Source organism: Balaenoptera borealis (assembly GCF_965194805.1).
Source record: "Balaenoptera borealis genome assembly, chromosome: 5".
NCBI classification, from domain to species: domain Eukaryota; kingdom Metazoa; phylum Chordata; class Mammalia; order Artiodactyla; family Balaenopteridae; genus Balaenoptera; species Balaenoptera borealis.
Genome location: NC_138862.1, coordinates 106709102 through 106728356, shown reverse-complemented (window position 1 = coordinate 106728356; position 19255 = coordinate 106709102).

The following is a 19255-nucleotide window of genomic DNA, read 5'->3' as shown; positions in this document are numbered from 1 at the left end:
TCTCATCTCCTTGGGCTCGGGTTCGCCATTCCAGCCGCTTTACCAGCAATCTCCCTACTTGAAGGATCAGCACCTTTAACCTCCGGTTCCGAAAAGGTTGCAATTTGTCCTGAGGATGAACGGGAAGAGGGGGAACCAATGAGAGACTAGCTCTAGGTGTTGGGACAGGCACAGGTCACTCTATTTTCCCATCAGGAAGAAGAAATAACCACAGGCTCAGCCTGCCCCCCGGAACCAGAATAGGGCCTGAAGCAATCCTGTGCTTTTGCGGCCAGCTCCCACAAAAGCAAGTTGACAAATGGAGCTCAGGGTCACTGCAATTCACAAACCTGCAGAGTTATAAATGGTAACTCTCGTCCACAAATATATTGAGGGAAGGCTACGAAGAGGATTTGAAAGCAAGGCAGAATTGCAGGAAACAGATTTCAGGAGGTAGATTCGAATCGCCTTGAAAGCACATGAAAAGCGGCAAAACGTCGACAATGGTGCCCTTGGCCAAAAAGGGCGTATGCGTTTTTTCCTGAATATATTCAGGAAAAAACGCATACGCCCTTTTTGGTCAACCAAGCAAGCTGGAAAGGCAAATCAGCGCTACAAAGAAGGCTCGCTTCCCGTCGGTCAAAAGGGCCATGCTGAAAAAAGTGTAAAAACCAGAAATGCAGGACAGGCCATGGAGAAATGGGAGCCTTGCTACGCTGATGGGCGGGTTGTAAATGGCCAACAGACACTCTGGAGAAGTGTACGGTGTGTCCTGAAACATCTAAAAAACACAGCTTAGAGAGCATAGGGCACTTCCGCTCATGGGCGTATAAATTGGGAAAACTAAAAATCAGCAAGACACAGGCACCCCAAGGTTTAGGGCTGCTCTGTTGACAAGAACCTCCACTTCATTACACCTTAAATATCCCAGGAAAGAGAAAAACGGATAAAGAAGTTGTGGTCCTTATGTACAATGGAATATCCCTCAGCCATGAAATCAATGTCATGAGGCTAGTAGCAGCATGATGAGTGGATTTAGGTACGACGATTCTAAGTGAAATAAGTCACACAGAAAAAGACACTTATCATAAGATATCACTTATAGAGGGAATGTAAAAACCGCTACACTTGAACTGAATTACAAAACAGAACTGAGTCACACGTTTAGAAAACACACTATGGCTGCTTTACGGGAAAGGTGAGGTGGGGTGATGCATAAAACAAGGGTTTCAAATTAGCTCAGATACCGTTCCATAAACCCAATATGTAATAGACAAGACCTACTCCTTGCTCAGTGAACTGGACTCAACACCCCCTATTCACCGCACAAGAATATATCTGACTAGTAAGAAACTTAAAACCTATGTATTGATATCTCTCTGTAAGTGAGTCAAGTGGGTGTAAAGCGGCATACACACAGCAGTGAAAAGCAGCTAAACCCCACTATAAACATCAATTACTTTTAAAAACCCGTGAAACAAAGACAGTGAAAGAGAGAGAAATGCTTACAAAATTCGTTCAGGGGCTGGGATGCAACCTGGATTGACCATACGTAGATCCACAGCTGGGTGAGACATAAGGGTGGACACTCTTGGGGCTGAGAGGTTTGGTGAGGTTGGGTGAGCAAACGCAGACCCTTTCAAGTAATACTGCATGGTACCCATCCCATGGGTCCCAAAACTCCAGGTTCAAGGGAACCTTCCCACATCGAAAACTTGCATGAGAAACCCAGAAGATGGTACACCATGCGATCGGGAAAGGTTTCTAAAACGCACCTCATTTCTCATCTCCTTGTGCTCGGGTTCGCCATTCCAGCCGCTTTACCAGCAATCTCCCTACTTGAAGGATCAGCACCTTTAACCTCCGGTTCCGAAAAGGTTGCAATTTGTCCTGAGGATGAACGGGAAGAGGGGGAACCAATGAGAGCCTAGCTCTAGGTGTTGGGACAGGCACAGGTCACTCTATTTTCCCATCAGGAAGAAGAAATAACCACAGGCTCAGCCTGCCCCCCGGAACCAGAATAGGGCCTGAAGCAATCCTGCGCTTTTGCGGCCAGCTCCCACAAAAGCGAGTTGACAAATGGAGCTCAGGGTCACTGCAATTCACAAACCTGCAGAGTTATAAATGGTAACTCTCGTCCACAAATATATTGAGGGAAGGCAACGAAGAGGATTTGAAAGCAAGGCAGAATAGCAGGAAACAGATTTCAGGAGGTAGATTCGAATCGCCTTGAAAGCACATGAAAAACGGCAAAACGTCGACAATGGTGCCCTTGGCCAAAAAGGGCGTATGCGTTTTTTCCTGAATATATTCAGGAAAAAACGCATACGCCCTTTTTGGCCAACCAAGCAAGCTGGAAAGGCAAATCAGCGCTACAAAGAAGGCTCGCTTCCCGTCGGTCAAAAGGGCCATGCTGAAAAAAGTGTAAAAACCAGAAATGCAGGACAGGCCATGGAGAAATGGGAGCCTTGCTACGCTGATGGGCGGGTTGTAAATGGCCAACAGACACTCTGGAGAAGTGTACGGTGTGTCCTGAAACATCTAAAAAACACAGCTTAGAGAGCATAGGGCACTTCCGCTCATGGGCGTATAAATTGGGAAAACTAAAAATCAGCAAGACACAGGCACCCCAAGGTTTAGGGCTGCTCTGTTGACAAGAACCTCCACTTCATTACACCTTAAATATCCCAGGAAAGAGAAAAACGGATAAAGAAGTTGTGGTCCTTATGTACAATGGAATATCACTCAGCCATGAAATCAATGTCATGAGGCTAGTAGCAGCATGATGAGTGGATTTAGGTACGACGATTCTAAGTGAAATAAGTCACACAGAAAAAGACACTTATCATAAGATGTCACTTATAGAGGGAATGTAAAAACCGCTACACTTGAACTGAATTACAAAACAGAACAGAGTCACACGTTTAGAAAACACACTATGGCTGCTTAACGGGAAAGGTGAGGTGGGGTGATGCATAAAACAAGGGTTTCAAATTAGCTCAGATACCGTTCCATAAACCCAATATGTAATAGACAAGACCTACTCCTTGCTCAGTGAACTGGACTCAACACCCCCTATTCACCGCACAAGAATATATCTGACTAGTAAGAAACTTAAAACCTATGTACTGATATCTCTCTGTAAGTGAGTCAAGTGGGTGTAAAGCGGCATAAACACAGCAGTGAAAAGCAGCTAAACCCCACTATAAACATCAATTACTTTTAAAAACCCGTGAAACAAAGACAGTGAAAGAGAGAGAAATGCTTACAAAATTCGTTCAGGGGCTGGGATGCAACCTGGATTGACCATACGTAGATCCACAGCTGGGTGAGACATAAGGGTGGACACTCTTGGGGCTGAGAGGTTTGGTGAGGTTGGGTGAGCAAACGCAGACCCTTTCAAGTAATACTGCATGGTACCCATCCCATGGGTCCCAAAACTCCAGGTTCAAGGGAACCTTCCTACATCGAAAACTTGCATGAGAAACCCAGAAGATGGTACACCATGCGATCGGGAAAGGTTTCTAAAACGCACCTCATTTCTCATCTCCTTGGGCTCGGGTTCGCCATTCCAGCCGCTTTACCAGCAATCTCCCTACTTGAAGGATCAGCACCTTTAACCTCCGGTTCCGAAAAGGTTGCAATTTGTCCTGAGGATGAACGGGAAGAGGGGGAACCAATGAGAGACTAGCTCTAGGTGTTGGGACAGGCACAGGTCACTCTATTTTCCCATCAGGAAGAAGAAATAACCACAGGCTCAGCCTGCCCCCCGGAACCAGAATAGGGCCTGAAGCAATCCTGCGCTTTTGCGGCCAGCTCCCACAAAAGCAAGTTGACAAATGGAGCTCAGGGTCACTGCAATTCACAAACCTGCAGAGTTATAAATGGTAACTCTCGTCCACAAATATATTGAGGGAAGGCAACGAAGAGGATTTGAAAGCAAGGCAGAATTGCAGGAAACAGATTTCAGGAGGTAGATTCGAATCGCCTTGAAAGCACATGAAAAGCGGCAAAACGTCGACAATGGTGCCCTTGGCCAAAAAGGGCGTATGCGTTTTTTCCTGAATATATTCAGGAAAAAACGCATACGCCCTTTTTGGTCAACCAAGCAAGCTGGAAAGGCAAATCAGCGCTACAAAGAAGGCTCGCTTCCCGTCGGTCAAAAGGGCCATGCTGAAAAAAGTGTAAAAACCAGAAATGCAGGACAGGCCATGGAGAAATGGGAGCCTTGCTACGCTGATGGGCGGGTTGTAAATGGCCAACAGACACTCTGGAGAAGTGTACGGTGTGTCCTGAAACATCTAAAAAACACAGCTTAGAGAGCATAGGGCACTTCCGCTCATGGGCGTATAAATTGGGAAAACTAAAAATCAGCAAGACACAGGCACCCCAAGGTTTAGGGCTGCTCTGTTGACAAGAACCTCCACTTCATTACACCTTAAATATCCCAGGAAAGAGAAAAACGGATAAAGAAGTTGTGGTCCTTATGTACAATGGAATATCCCTCAGCCATGAAATCAATGTCATGAGGCTAGTAGCAGCATGATGAGTGGATTTAGGTACGACGATTCTAAGTGAAATAAGTCACACAGAAAAAGACACTTATCATAAGATATCACTTATAGAGGGAATGTAAAAACCGCTACACTTGAACTGAATTACAAAACAGAACTGAGTCACACGTTTAGAAAACACACTATGGCTGCTTTACGGGAAAGGTGAGGTGGGGTGATGCATAAAACAAGGGTTTCAAATTAGCTCAGATACCGTTCCATAAACCCAATATGTAATAGACAAGACCTACTCCTTGCTCAGTGAACTGGACTCAACACCCCCTATTTACCGCACAAGAATATATCTGACTAGTAAGAAACTTAAAACCTATGTATTGATATCTCTCTGTAAGTGAGTCAAGTGGGTGTAAAGCGGCATACACACAGCAGTGAAAAGCAGCTAAACCCCACTATAAACATCAATTACTTTTAAAAACCCGTGAAACAAAGACAGTGAAAGAGAGAGAAATGCTTACAAAATTCGTTCAGGGGCTGGGATGCAACCTGGATTGACCATACGTAGATCCACAGCTGGGTGAGACATAAGGGTGGACACTCTTGGGGCTGAGAGGTTTGGTGAGGTTGGGTGAGCAAACGCAGACCCTTTCAAGTAATACTGCATGGTACCCATCCCATGGGTCCCAAAACTCCAGGTTCAAGGGAACCTTCCCACATCGAAAACTTGCATGAGAAACCCAGAAGATGGTACACCATGCGATCGGGAAAGGTTTCTAAAACGCACCTCATTTCTCATCTCCTTGGGCTCGGGTTCGCCATTCCAGCCGCTTTACCAGCAATCTCCCTACTTGAAGGATCAGCACCTTTAACCTCCGGTTCCGAAAAGGTTGCAATTTGTCCTGAGGATGAACGGGAAGAGGGGGAACCAATGAGAGACTAGCTCTAGGTGTTGGGACAGGCACAGGTCACTCTATTTTCCCATCAGGAAGAAGAAATAACCACAGGCTCAGCCTGCCCCCCGGAACCAGAATAGGGCCTGAAGCAATCCTGCGCTTTTGCGGCCAGCTCCCACTAAAGCGAGTTGACAAATGGAGCTCAGGGTCACTGCAATTCACAAACCTGCAGAGTTATAAATGGTAACTCTCGTCCACAAATATATTGAGGGAAGGCAACGAAGAGGATTTGAAAGCAAGGCAGAATTGCAGGAAACAGATTTCAGGAGGTAGATTCGAATCGCCTTGAAAGCACATGAAAAGCGGCAAAACGTCGACAATGGTGCCCTTGGCCAAAAAGGGCGTATGCGTTTTTTCCTGAATATATTCAGGAAAAAACGCATACGCCCTTTTTGGCCAACCAAGCAAGCTGGAAAGGCAAATCAGCGCTACAAAGAAGGCTCGCTTCCCGTCGGTCAAAAGGGCCATGCTGAAAAAAGTGTAAAAACCAGAAATGCAGGACAGGCCATGGAGAAATGGGAGCCTTGCTACGCTGATGGGCGGGTTGTAAATGGCCAACAGACACTCTGGAGAAGTGTACGGTGTGTCCTGAAACATCTAAAAAACACAGCTTAGAGAGCATAGGGCACTTCCGCTCATGGGCGTATAAATTGGGAAAACTAAAAATCAGCAAGACACAGGCACCCCAAGGTTTAGGGCTGCTCTGTTGACAAGAACCTCCACTTCATTACACCTTAAATATCCCAGGAAAGAGAAAAACGGATAAAGAAGTTGTGGTCCTTATGTACAATGGAATATCACTCAGCCATGAAATCAATGTCATGAGGCTAGTAGCAGCATGATGAGTGGATTTAGGTACGACGATTCTAAGTGAAATAAGTCACACAGAAAAAGACACTTATCATAAGATGTCACTTATAGAGGGAATGTAAAAACCGCTACACTTGAACTGAATTACAAAACAGAACAGAGTCACACGTTTAGAAAACACACTATGGCTGCTTAACGGGAAAGGTGAGGTGGGGTGATGCATAAAACAAGGGTTTCAAATTAGCTCAGATACCGTTCCATAAACCCAATATGTAATAGACAAGACCTACTCCTTGCTCAGTGAACTGGACTCAACACCCCCTATTCACCGCACAAGAATATATCTGACTAGTAAGAAACTTAAAACCTATGTACTGATATCTCTCTGTAAGTGAGTCAAGTGGGTGTAAAGCGGCATAAACACAGCAGTGAAAAGCAGCTAAACCCCATTATAAAAATCAATTACTTTTAAAAACCCGTGAAACAAAGACAGTGAAAGAGAGAGAAATACTTACAAAATTCGTTCAGGGGCTGTGATGCAACCTGGATTGACCATACCTAGACCCACAGCTGGGTGAGACATAAGGGTGGACACTCTTGGGGCTGAGAGTTCTGGTGAGGTTGGGTGAGCAAACGCAGACCCTTTCAAGTAATACTGCGTGGTACCCATCCCATGGGTCCCAAATCTCCAGGTTCAAGGGCACCTTCCTACATCGAAAACTTGCATGAGAAACCCAGAAGATGGTACACCATGCGATCGGGAAAGGTTTCTAAAACGCACCTCGTTTCTCATGTCCTTGTGCTTGGGTTCGCCATTCCAGCCGCTTTACCAGCAATCTCCCTACTTGAAGGATCAGCACCTTTAACCTCCGGTTCCAAAAAGGTTGCAATTTGTCCTGAGGATGAACGGGAAGAGGGGAAACCAATGAGAGACTAGCTCTAGGTGTTGGGACAGGCACAGGTCACTCTATTTTCCCATCAGGAAGAAGAAATAACCACAGGCTCAGCCTGCCCCCCGGAACCAGAATAGGGCCTGAAGCAATCCTGCGCTTTTGCGGCCAGCTCCCACAAAAGCGAGTTGACAAATGGAGCTCAGGGGCACTGCAATTCACAAACCTGCAGAGTTATAAATGGTAACTCTCGTCCACAAATATATTGAGGGAAGGCAACGAAGAGGATTTGAAAGCAAGGCAGAATTGCAGGAAACAGATTTCAGGAGGTAGATACGAATCGCCTTGAAAGGACATGAAAAGCGGCAAAATGTCGACAATGATGCCCTTGGCCAAAAAGGGCGTATGCGTTTTTTCCTGAATATATTCAGGAAAAAACGCATACGCCCTTTTTGACCAACCAAGCAAGCTGGAAAGGCAAATCAGCGCTACAAAGAAGGCTCGCTTCCCGTCGGTCAAAAGGGCCATGCTGAAAAAAGTGTAAAAACCAGAAATGCAGGACAGGCCATGGAGAAATGGGAGCCTTGCTACGCTGATGGGCGGGTTGTAAATGGCCAACAGACACTCTGGAGAAGTGTACGGTGTGTCCTGAAACATCTAAAAAACACAGCTTAGAGAGCATAGGGCACTTCCGCTCATGGGCGTATAAATTGGGAAAACTAAAAATCAGCAAGACACAGGCACCCCAAGGTTTAGGGCTGCTCTGTTGACAAGAACCTCCACTTCATTACACCTTAAATATCCCAGGAAAGAGAAAAACGGATAAAGAAGTTGTGGTCCTTATGTACAATGGAATATCACTCAGCCATGAAATCAATGTCATGAGGCTAGTAGCAGCATGATGAGTGGATTTAGGTACGACGATTCTAAGTGAAATAAGTCACACAGAAAAAGACACTTATCATAAGATATCACTTATAGAGGGAATGTAAAAACCGCTACACTTGAACTGAATTACAAAACAGAACAGAGTCACACGTTTAGAAAACACACTATGGCTGCTTTACGGGAAAGGTGAGGTGGGGTGATGCATAAAACAAGGGTTTCAAATTAGCTCAGATACCGTTCCATAAACCCAATATGTAATAGACAAGACCTACTCCTTGCTCAGTGAACTGGACTCAACACCCCCTATTCATCGCACAAGAATATATCTGACTAGTAAGAATCTTAAAACCTATGTATTGATATCTCTCTGGAAGTGAGTCAAGTGCGTGTAAAGCGGCATAAACACAGCAGTGAAAATCAGCTAAACCCCATTATAAAAATCAATTACTTTTAAAAACCCGTGAAACAAAGACAGTGAAAGAGAGAGAAATGCTTACAAAATTCGTTCAGGGGCTGTGATGCAACCTGGATTGACCATACCTAGACCCACAGCTGAGTGAGACATAAGGGTGGACACTCTTGGGGCTGAGAGTTTTGGTGAGGTTGGGTGAGCAAACGCAGACCATTTCAAGTAATACTGCGTGGTACCCATCCCATGGGTCCCAAATCTCCAGGTTCAAGGGCACCTTCCTACATCGAAAACTTGCATGAGAAACCCAGAAGATGGTACACCATGCAATCGGGAAAGGTTTCTAAAACGCACCTCATTTCTCATCTCCTTGTGCTCGGGTTCGCCATTCCAGCTGCTTTACCAGCAATCTCCCTACTTGAAGGATCAGCACCTTTAACCTCCGGTTCCGAAAAGGTTGCAATTTGTCCTGAGGATGAACGGGAAGAGGGGGAACCAATGAGAGACTAGCTCTAGGTGTTGGGACAGGCACAGGTCACTCTATTTTCCCATCAGGAAGAAGAAATAACCACAGGCTCAGCCTGCTCCCCGGAACCAGAATAGGGCCTGAAGCAATCCTGTGCTTTTGCGGCCAGCTCCCACAAAAGCGAGTTGACAAATGGAGCTCAGGGGCACTGCAATTCACAAACCTGCAGAGTTATAAATGGTAACTCTCGTCCACAAATATATTGAGGGAAGGCAACGAAGAGGATTTGAAAGCAAGGCAGAATTGCAGGAAACAGATTTCAGGAGGTAGATTCGAATCGCCTTGAAAGCACATGAAAAGCGGCAAAACGTCGACAATGATGCCCTTGGCCAAAAAGGGCGTATGCGTTTTTTCCTGAATATATTCAGGAAAAAACGCATACGCCCTTTTTGGCCAACCAAGCAAGCTGGAAAGGCAAATCAGCGCTACAAAGAAGGCTCGCTTCCCGTCGGTCAAAAGGGCCATGCTGATAAAAGTGTAAAAACCAGAAATGCAGGACAGGCCATGGAGAAATGGGAGCCTTGCTACGCTGATGGGCGGGTTGTAAATGGCCAACAGACACTCTGGAGAAGTGTACGGTGTGTCCTGAAACATCTAAAAAACACAGCTTAGAGAGCATAGGGCACTTCCGCTCATGGGCGTATAAATTGGGAAAACTAAAAATCAGCAAGACACAGGCACCCCAAGGTTTAGGGCTGCTCTGTTGACAAGAACCTCCACTTCATTACACCTTAAATATCCCAGGAAAGAGAAAAACGGATAAAGAAGTTGTGGTCCTTATGTACAATGGAATATCCCTCAGCCATGAAATCAATGTCATGAGGCTAGTAGCAGCATGATGAGTGGATTTAGGTACGACGATTCTAAGTGAAATAAGTCACACAGAAAAAGACACTTATCATAAGATATCACTTATAGAGGGAATGTAAAAACCGCTACACTTGAACTGAATTACAAAACAGAACTGAGTCACACGTTTAGAAAACACACTATGGCTGCTTTACGGGAAAGGTGAGGTGGGGTGATGCATAAAACAAGGGTTTCAAATTAGCTCAGATACCGTTCCATAAACCCAATATGTAATAGACAAGACCTACTCCTTGCTCAGTGAACTGGACTCAACACCCCCTATTTACCGCACAAGAATATATCTGACTAGTAAGAAACTTAAAACCTATGTATTGATATCTCTCTGTAAGTGAGTCAAGTGGGTGTAAAGCGGCATACACACAGCAGTGAAAAGCAGCTAAACCCCACTATAAACATCAATTACTTTTAAAAACCCGTGAAACAAAGACAGTGAAAGAGAGAGAAATGCTTACAAAATTCGTTCAGGGGCTGGGATGCAACCTGGATTGACCATACGTAGATCCACAGCTGGGTGAGACATAAGGGTGGACACTCTTGGGGCTGAGAGGTTTGGTGAGGTTGGGTGAGCAAACGCAGACCCTTTCAAGTAATACTGCATGGTACCCATCCCATGGGTCCCAAAACTCCAGGTTCAAGGGAACCTTCCCACATCGAAAACTTGCATGAGAAACCCAGAAGATGGTACACCATGCGATCGGGAAAGGTTTCTAAAACGCACCTCATTTCTCATCTCCTTGGGCTCGGGTTCGCCATTCCAGCCGCTTTACCAGCAATCTCCCTACTTGAAGGATCAGCACCTTTAACCTCCGGTTCCGAAAAGGTTGCAATTTGTCCTGAGGATGAACGGGAAGAGGGGGAACCAATGAGAGACTAGCTCTAGGTGTTGGGACAGGCACAGGTCACTCTATTTTCCCATCAGGAAGAAGAAATAACCACAGGCTCAGCCTGCCCCCCGGAACCAGAATAGGGCCTGAAGCAATCCTGCGCTTTTGCGGCCAGCTCCCACAAAAGCGAGTTGACAAATGGAGCTCAGGGTCACTGCAATTCACAAACCTGCAGAGTTATAAATGGTAACTCTCGTCCACAAATATATTGAGGGAAGGCAACGAAGAGGATTTGAAAGCAAGGCAGAATTGCAGGAAACAGATTTCAGGAGGTAGATTCGAATCGCCTTGAAAGCACATGAAAAGCGGCAAAACGTCGACAATGGTGCCCTTGGCCAAAAAGGGCGTATGCGTTTTTTCCTGAATATATTCAGGAAAAAACGCATACGCCCTTTTTGGCCAACCAAGCAAGCTGGAAAGGCAAATCAGCGCTACAAAGAAGGCTCGCTTCCCGTCGGTCAAAAGGGCCATGCTGAAAAAAGTGTAAAAACCAGAAATGCAGGACAGGCCATGGAGAAATGGGAGCCTTGCTACGCTGATGGGCGGGTTGTAAATGGCCAACAGACACTCTGGAGAAGTGTACGGTGTGTCCTGAAACATCTAAAAAACACAGCTTAGAGAGCATAGGGCACTTCCGCTCATGGGCGTATAAATTGGGAAAACTAAAAATCAGCAAGACACAGGCACCCCAAGGTTTAGGGCTGCTCTGTTGACAAGAACCTCCACTTCATTACACCTTAAATATCCCAGGAAAGAGAAAAACGGATAAAGAAGTTGTGGTCCTTATGTACAATGGAATATCACTCAGCCATGAAATCAATGTCATGAGGCTAGTAGCAGCATGATGAGTGGATTTAGGTACGACGATTCTAAGTGAAATAAGTCACACAGAAAAAGACACTTATCATAAGATGTCACTTATAGAGGGAATGTAAAAACCGCTACACTTGAACTGAATTACAAAACAGAACAGAGTCACACGTTTAGAAAACACACTATGGCTGCTTAACGGGAAAGGTGAGGTGGGGTGATGCATAAAACAAGGGTTTCAAATTAGCTCAGATACCGTTCCATAAACCCAATATGTAATAGACAAGACCTACTCCTTGCTCAGTGAACTGGACTCAACACCCCCTATTCACCGCACAAGAATATATCTGACTAGTAAGAAACTTAAAACCTATGTACTGATATCTCTCTGTAAGTGAGTCAAGTGGGTGTAAAGCGGCATAAACACAGCAGTGAAAAGCAGCTAAACCCCATTATAAAAATCAATTACTTTTAAAAACCCGTGAAACAAAGACAGTGAAAGAGAGAGAAATACTTACAAAATTCGTTCAGGGGCTGTGATGCAACCTGGATTGACCATACCTAGACCCACAGCTGGGTGAGACATAAGGGTGGACACTCTTGGGGCTGAGAGTTCTGGTGAGGTTGGGTGAGCAAACGCAGACCCTTTCAAGTAATACTGCGTGGTACCCATCCCATGGGTCCCAAATCTCCAGGTTCAAGGGCACCTTCCTACATCGAAAACTTGCATGAGAAACCCAGAAGATGGTACACCATGCGATCGGGAAAGGTTTCTAAAACGCACCTCGTTTCTCATGTCCTTGTGCTTGGGTTCGCCATTCCAGCCGCTTTACCAGCAATCTCCCTACTTGAAGGATCAGCACCTTTAACCTCCGGTTCCAAAAAGGTTGCAATTTGTCCTGAGGATGAACGGGAAGAGGGGAAACCAATGAGAGACTAGCTCTAGGTGTTGGGACAGGCACAGGTCACTCTATTTTCCCATCAGGAAGAAGAAATAACCACAGGCTCAGCCTGCCCCCCGGAACCAGAATAGGGCCTGAAGCAATCCTGCGCTTTTGCGGCCAGCTCCCACAAAAGCGAGTTGACAAATGGAGCTCAGGGGCACTGCAATTCACAAACCTGCAGAGTTATAAATGGTAACTCTCGTCCACAAATATATTGAGGGAAGGCAACGAAGAGGATTTGAAAGCAAGGCAGAATTGCAGGAAACAGATTTCAGGAGGTAGATACGAATCGCCTTGAAAGGACATGAAAAGCGGCAAAATGTCGACAATGATGCCCTTGGCCAAAAAGGGCGTATGCGTTTTTTCCTGAATATATTCAGGAAAAAACGCATACGCCCTTTTTGACCAACCAAGCAAGCTGGAAAGGCAAATCAGCGCTACAAAGAAGGCTCGCTTCCCGTCGGTCAAAAGGGCCATGCTGAAAAAAGTGTAAAAACCAGAAATGCAGGACAGGCCATGGAGAAATGGGAGCCTTGCTACGCTGATGGGCGGGTTGTAAATGGCCAACAGACACTCTGGAGAAGTGTACGGTGTGTCCTGAAACATCTAAAAAACACAGCTTAGAGAGCATAGGGCACTTCCGCTCATGGGCGTATAAATTGGGAAAACTAAAAATCAGCAAGACACAGGCACCCCAAGGTTTAGGGCTGCTCTGTTGACAAGAACCTCCACTTCATTACACCTTAAATATCCCAGGAAAGAGAAAAACGGATAAAGAAGTTGTGGTCCTTATGTACAATGGAATATCACTCAGCCATGAAATCAATGTCATGAGGCTAGTAGCAGCATGATGAGTGGATTTAGGTACGACGATTCTAAGTGAAATAAGTCACACAGAAAAAGACACTTATCATAAGATATCACTTATAGAGGGAATGTAAAAACCGCTACACTTGAACTGAATTACAAAACAGAACAGAGTCACACGTTTAGAAAACACACTATGGCTGCTTTACGGGAAAGGTGAGGTGGGGTGATGCATAAAACAAGGGTTTCAAATTAGCTCAGATACCGTTCCATAAACCCAATATGTAATAGACAAGACCTACTCCTTGCTCAGTGAACTGGACTCAACACCCCCTATTCATCGCACAAGAATATATCTGACTAGTAAGAATCTTAAAACCTATGTATTGATATCTCTCTGGAAGTGAGTCAAGTGCGTGTAAAGCGGCATAAACACAGCAGTGAAAATCAGCTAAACCCCATTATAAAAATCAATTACTTTTAAAAACCCGTGAAACAAAGACAGTGAAAGAGAGAGAAATGCTTACAAAATTCGTTCAGGGGCTGTGATGCAACCTGGATTGACCATACCTAGACCCACAGCTGAGTGAGACATAAGGGTGGACACTCTTGGGGCTGAGAGTTTTGGTGAGGTTGGGTGAGCAAACGCAGACCATTTCAAGTAATACTGCGTGGTACCCATCCCATGGGTCCCAAATCTCCAGGTTCAAGGGCACCTTCCTACATCGAAAACTTGCATGAGAAACCCAGAAGATGGTACACCATGCAATCGGGAAAGGTTTCTAAAACGCACCTCATTTCTCATCTCCTTGTGCTCGGGTTCGCCATTCCAGCTGCTTTACCAGCAATCTCCCTACTTGAAGGATCAGCACCTTTAACCTCCGGTTCCGAAAAGGTTGCAATTTGTCCTGAGGATGAACGGGAAGAGGGGGAACCAATGAGAGACTAGCTCTAGGTGTTGGGACAGGCACAGGTCACTCTATTTTCCCATCAGGAAGAAGAAATAACCACAGGCTCAGCCTGCTCCCCGGAACCAGAATAGGGCCTGAAGCAATCCTGTGCTTTTGCGGCCAGCTCCCACAAAAGCGAGTTGACAAATGGAGCTCAGGGGCACTGCAATTCACAAACCTGCAGAGTTATAAATGGTAACTCTCGTCCACAAATATATTGAGGGAAGGCAACGAAGAGGATTTGAAAGCAAGGCAGAATTGCAGGAAACAGATTTCAGGAGGTAGATTCGAATCGCCTTGAAAGCACATGAAAAGCGGCAAAACGTCGACAATGATGCCCTTGGCCAAAAAGGGCGTATGCGTTTTTTCCTGAATATATTCAGGAAAAAACGCATACGCCCTTTTTGGCCAACCAAGCAAGCTGGAAAGGCAAATCAGCGCTACAAAGAAGGCTCGCTTCCCGTCGGTCAAAAGGGCCATGCTGATAAAAGTGTAAAAACCAGAAATGCAGGACAGGCCATGGAGAAATGGGAGCCTTGCTACGCTGATGGGCGGGTTGTAAATGGCCAACAGACACTCTGGAGAAGTGTACGGTGTGTCCTGAAACATCTAAAAAACACAGCTTAGAGAGCATAGGGCACTTCCGCTCATGGGCGTATAAATTGGGAAAACTAAAAATCAGCAAGACACAGGCACCCCAAAGTTTAGGGCTGCTCCGTTGACAAGAACCTCCACTTCATTACACCTTAAATATCCCAGGAAAGAGAAAAACGGATAAAGAAGTTGTGGTCCTTATGTACAATGGTATATCACTCAGGCATGAAATCAATGTCATGAGGCTAGTAGCAGCATGATGAGTGGATTTAGGTACGATGATTCTAAGTGAAATAAGTCACATAGAAAAAGACACTTATCATAAGATATCACTTATAGAGGGAATGTAAAATCCGCTACACTTGAACTGAATTACAAAACAGAACAGAGTCACACGTTTAGAAAACACACTATGGCTGCTTAACGGGAAAGGTGAGGTGGGGTGATGCATAAAACAAGGGTTTCAAATTAGCTCAGATAGCGTTCCATAAACCCAATATGTAATAGACAAGACCTACTCCTTGCTCAGTGAACTGGACTCAACACCCCCTATTCACCGCACAAGAATATATCTGACTAGTAAGAAACTTAAAACCTATGTACTGATATCTCTCTGTAAGTGAGTCAAATGGGTGTAAAGCGGCATAAACACAGCAGTGAAAAGCAGCTAAACCCCATTATAAAAATCAATTACTTTTAAAAACCCGTGAAACAAAGACAGTGAAAGAGAGAGAAATACTTACAAAATTCGTTCAGGGGCTGTGATGCAACCTGGATTGACCATACCTAGACCCACAGCTGGGTGAGACATAAGGGTGGACACTCTTGGGGCTGAGAGTTTTGGTGAGGTTGGGTGAGCAAACACAGACCCTTTCAAGTAATACTGCGTGGTACCCATCCCATGGGTCCCAAATCTCCAGGTTCAAGGGCACCTTCCTACATCGAAAACTTGCATGAGAAACCCAGAAGATGGTACACCATGCGATCGGGAAAGGTTTCTAAAACGCACCTCATTTCTCATCTCCTTGGGCTCGGGTTCGCCATTCCAGCCGCTTTACCAGCAATCTCCCTACTTGAAGGATCAGCACCTTTAACCTCCGTTCCGAAAAGGTTGCAATTTGTCCTGAGGATGAACGGGAAGAGGGGGAACCAATGAAAGCCTAGCTCTAGGTGTTGGGACAGGCACAGGTCACTCTATTTTCCCATCAGGAAGAAGAAATAACCACAGGCTCAGCCTGCCCCCCTGAACCAGAATAGGGCCTGAAGCAATCCTGCGCTTTTGCGGCCAGCTCCCACTAAAGCGAGTTGAAAACTGGAGCTCAGGGGCACTGCAATTCACAAACCTGCAGAGTTATAATTGGTAACTCTCGTCCACAAATATATTGAGGGAAGGCAACGAAGAGGATTTGAAAGCAAGGCAGAATTGCAGGAAATAGATTTCAGGAGGTAGATTCGAATCGCCTTGAAAGCACATGAAAAGTGGCAAAACGTCGACAATGATGCCCTTGGCCAAAAAGGGCGTATGCGTTTTTTCCTGAATATATTCAGGAAAAAACGCATACGCCCTTTTTGGCCAACCAAGCAAGCTGGAAAGGCAAATCAGCGCTACAAAGAAGGCTCGCTTCCCGTCGGTCAAAAGGGCCATGCTGAAAATAGTGTAAAAACCAGAAATGCAGGACAGGCCATGGAGAAATGGGAGCCTTGCTACGCTGATGGGCGGGTTGTAAATGGCCAACAGCCACTCTGGAGAAGTGTACGGTGTGTCCTGAAACATCTAAAAAACACAGCTTAGAGAGCATAGGGCACTTCCGCTCATGGGCGTATAAATTGGGAAAACTAAAAATCAGCAAGACACAGGCACCCCAAGGTTTAGGGCTGCTCTGTTGACAAGAACCTCCACTTCATTACACCTTAAATATCCCAGGAAAGAGAAAAACGGATAAAGAAGTTGTGGTCCTTATGTACAATGGAATATCACTCAGCCATGAAATCAATGTCATGAGGCTAGTAGCAGCATGATGAGTGGATTTAGGTACGACGATTCTAAGTGAAATAAGTCACACAGAAAAAGACACTTATCATAAGATATCACTTATAGAGGGAATGTAAAAACCGCTACACTTGAACTGAATTACAAAACAAAACACAGTCACACGTTTAGAAAACACACTATGGCTGCTTAACGGGAAAGGTGAGGTGGGGTGATGCATAAAACAAGGGTTTCAAATTAGCTCAGATACCGTTCCATAAACCCAATATGCAATAGACAAGACCTACTCCTTGCTCAGTGAACTGGACTCAACACCCCCTATTCACCGCACAAGAATATATCTGACTAGTAAGAAACTTAAAACCTATGTACTGATATCTCTCTGTAAGTGAGTCAAGTGGGTGTAAAGCGGCATAAACACAGCATTGAAAAGCAGCTAAACCCCATTATAAAAATCAATTACTTTTAAAAACCCGTGAAACAAAGACAGTGAAAGAGAGAGAAATACTTACAAAATTCGTTCAGGGGCTGTGATGCAACCTGGATTGACCATACCTAGACCCACAGCTGAGTGAGACATAAGGGTGGACACTCTTGGGGCTGAGAGTTTTGGTGAGGTTGGGTGAGCAAACGCAGACCCTTTCAAGTAATACTGCGTGGTACCCATCCAATGGGTCCCAAATCTCCAGGTTCAAGGGCACCTTCCTACATCGAAAACTTGCATGAGAAACCCAGAAGATGGTACACCATGCAATCGGGAAAGGTTTCTAAAACGCACCTCATTTCTCATCTCCTTGTGCTCGGGTTCGCCATTCCAGCCGCTTTACCAGCAATCTCCCTACTTGAAGGATCAGCACCTTTAACCTCCGGTTCCGAAAAGGTTGCAATTTGTCCTGAGGATGAACGGGAAGAGGGGGAACCAATGAGAGACTAGCTCTAGGTGTTGGGACAGGCACAGGTCACTCTATTTTCCCATCAGGAAGAAGAAATAACCACAGGCTCAGCCTGCCCCCCGGAACCAGAATAGGGCCTGAAGCAATCCTGCGCTTTTGCGGCCAGCTCCCACTAAAGCGAGTTGAAAACTGGAGCTCAGGGGCACTGCAATTCACAAACCTGCAGAGTTATAAATGGTAACTCTCGTCCACAAATATATTGAGGGAAGGCAACGAAGAGGATTTGAAAGCAAGGCAGAATTGCAGGAAACAGATTTCAGGAGGTAGATTCGAATCGCCTTGAAAGCACATGAAAAGCGGCAAAACGTCGACAATGATGCCCTTGGCCAAAAAGGGCGTATGCGTTTTTTCCTGAATATATTCAGGAAAAAACGCATACGCCCTTTTTGGCCAACCAAGCAAGCTGGAAAGGCAAATCAGCGCTACAAAGAAGGCTCACTTCCCGTCGGTCAAAAGGGCCATGCTGAAAAAAGTGTAAAAACCAGAAATGCAGGACAGGCCATGGAGAAATGGGAGCCTTGCTACACTGATGGGCGGGTTGTAAATGGCCAACAGCCACTCTGGAGAAGTGTACGGTGTGTCCTGAAACATCTAAAAAACACAGCTTAGAGAGCATAGGGCACTTCCGCTCATGGGCGTATAAATTGGGAAAACTAAAAATCAGCAAGACACAGGCACCCCAAGGTTTAGGGCTGCTCTGTTGACAAGAAGCTCCACTTCATTACACCTTAAATATCCCAGGAAAGAGAAAAACGGATAAAGAAGTTGTGGTCCTTATGTACAATGGAATATCACTCAGCCATGAAATCAATGTCATGAGGCTAGTAGCAGCATGATGAGTGGATTTAGTACGACGATTCTAAGTGAAATAAGTCACACAGAAAAAGACACTTATCATAAGATATCACTTATAGAGGGAATGTAAAAACCGCTACACTTGAACTGAATTACAAAATAGAACAGAGTCACACGTTTAGAAAACACACTATGGCTGCTTAACGGGAAAGGTGAGGTGGGGTGATGCATAAAACAAGGGTTTCAAATTAGCTCAGATACCGTTCCATAAACCCAATATGTAATAGACAAGACCTACTCCTTGCTCAGTGAACTGGACTCAACACCCCCTATTCATCGCACAAGAATATATCTGACTAGTAAGAATCTTAAAACCTATGTATTGATATCTCTCTGGAAGTGAGTCAAGTGCGTGTAAAGCGGCATAAACACAGCAGTGAAAATCAGCTAAACCCCATTATAAAAATCAATTACTTTTAAAAACCCGTGAAACAAAGACAGTGAAAGAGAGAGAAATGCTTACAAAATTCGTTCAGGGGCTGTGATGCAACCTGGATTGACCATACCTAGACCCACAGCTGAGTGAGACATAAGGGTGGACACTCTTGGGGCTGAGAGTTTTGGTGAGCTTGGGTGAGCAAACGCAGACCATTTCAAGTAATACTGCGTGGTACCCATCCCATGGGTCCCAA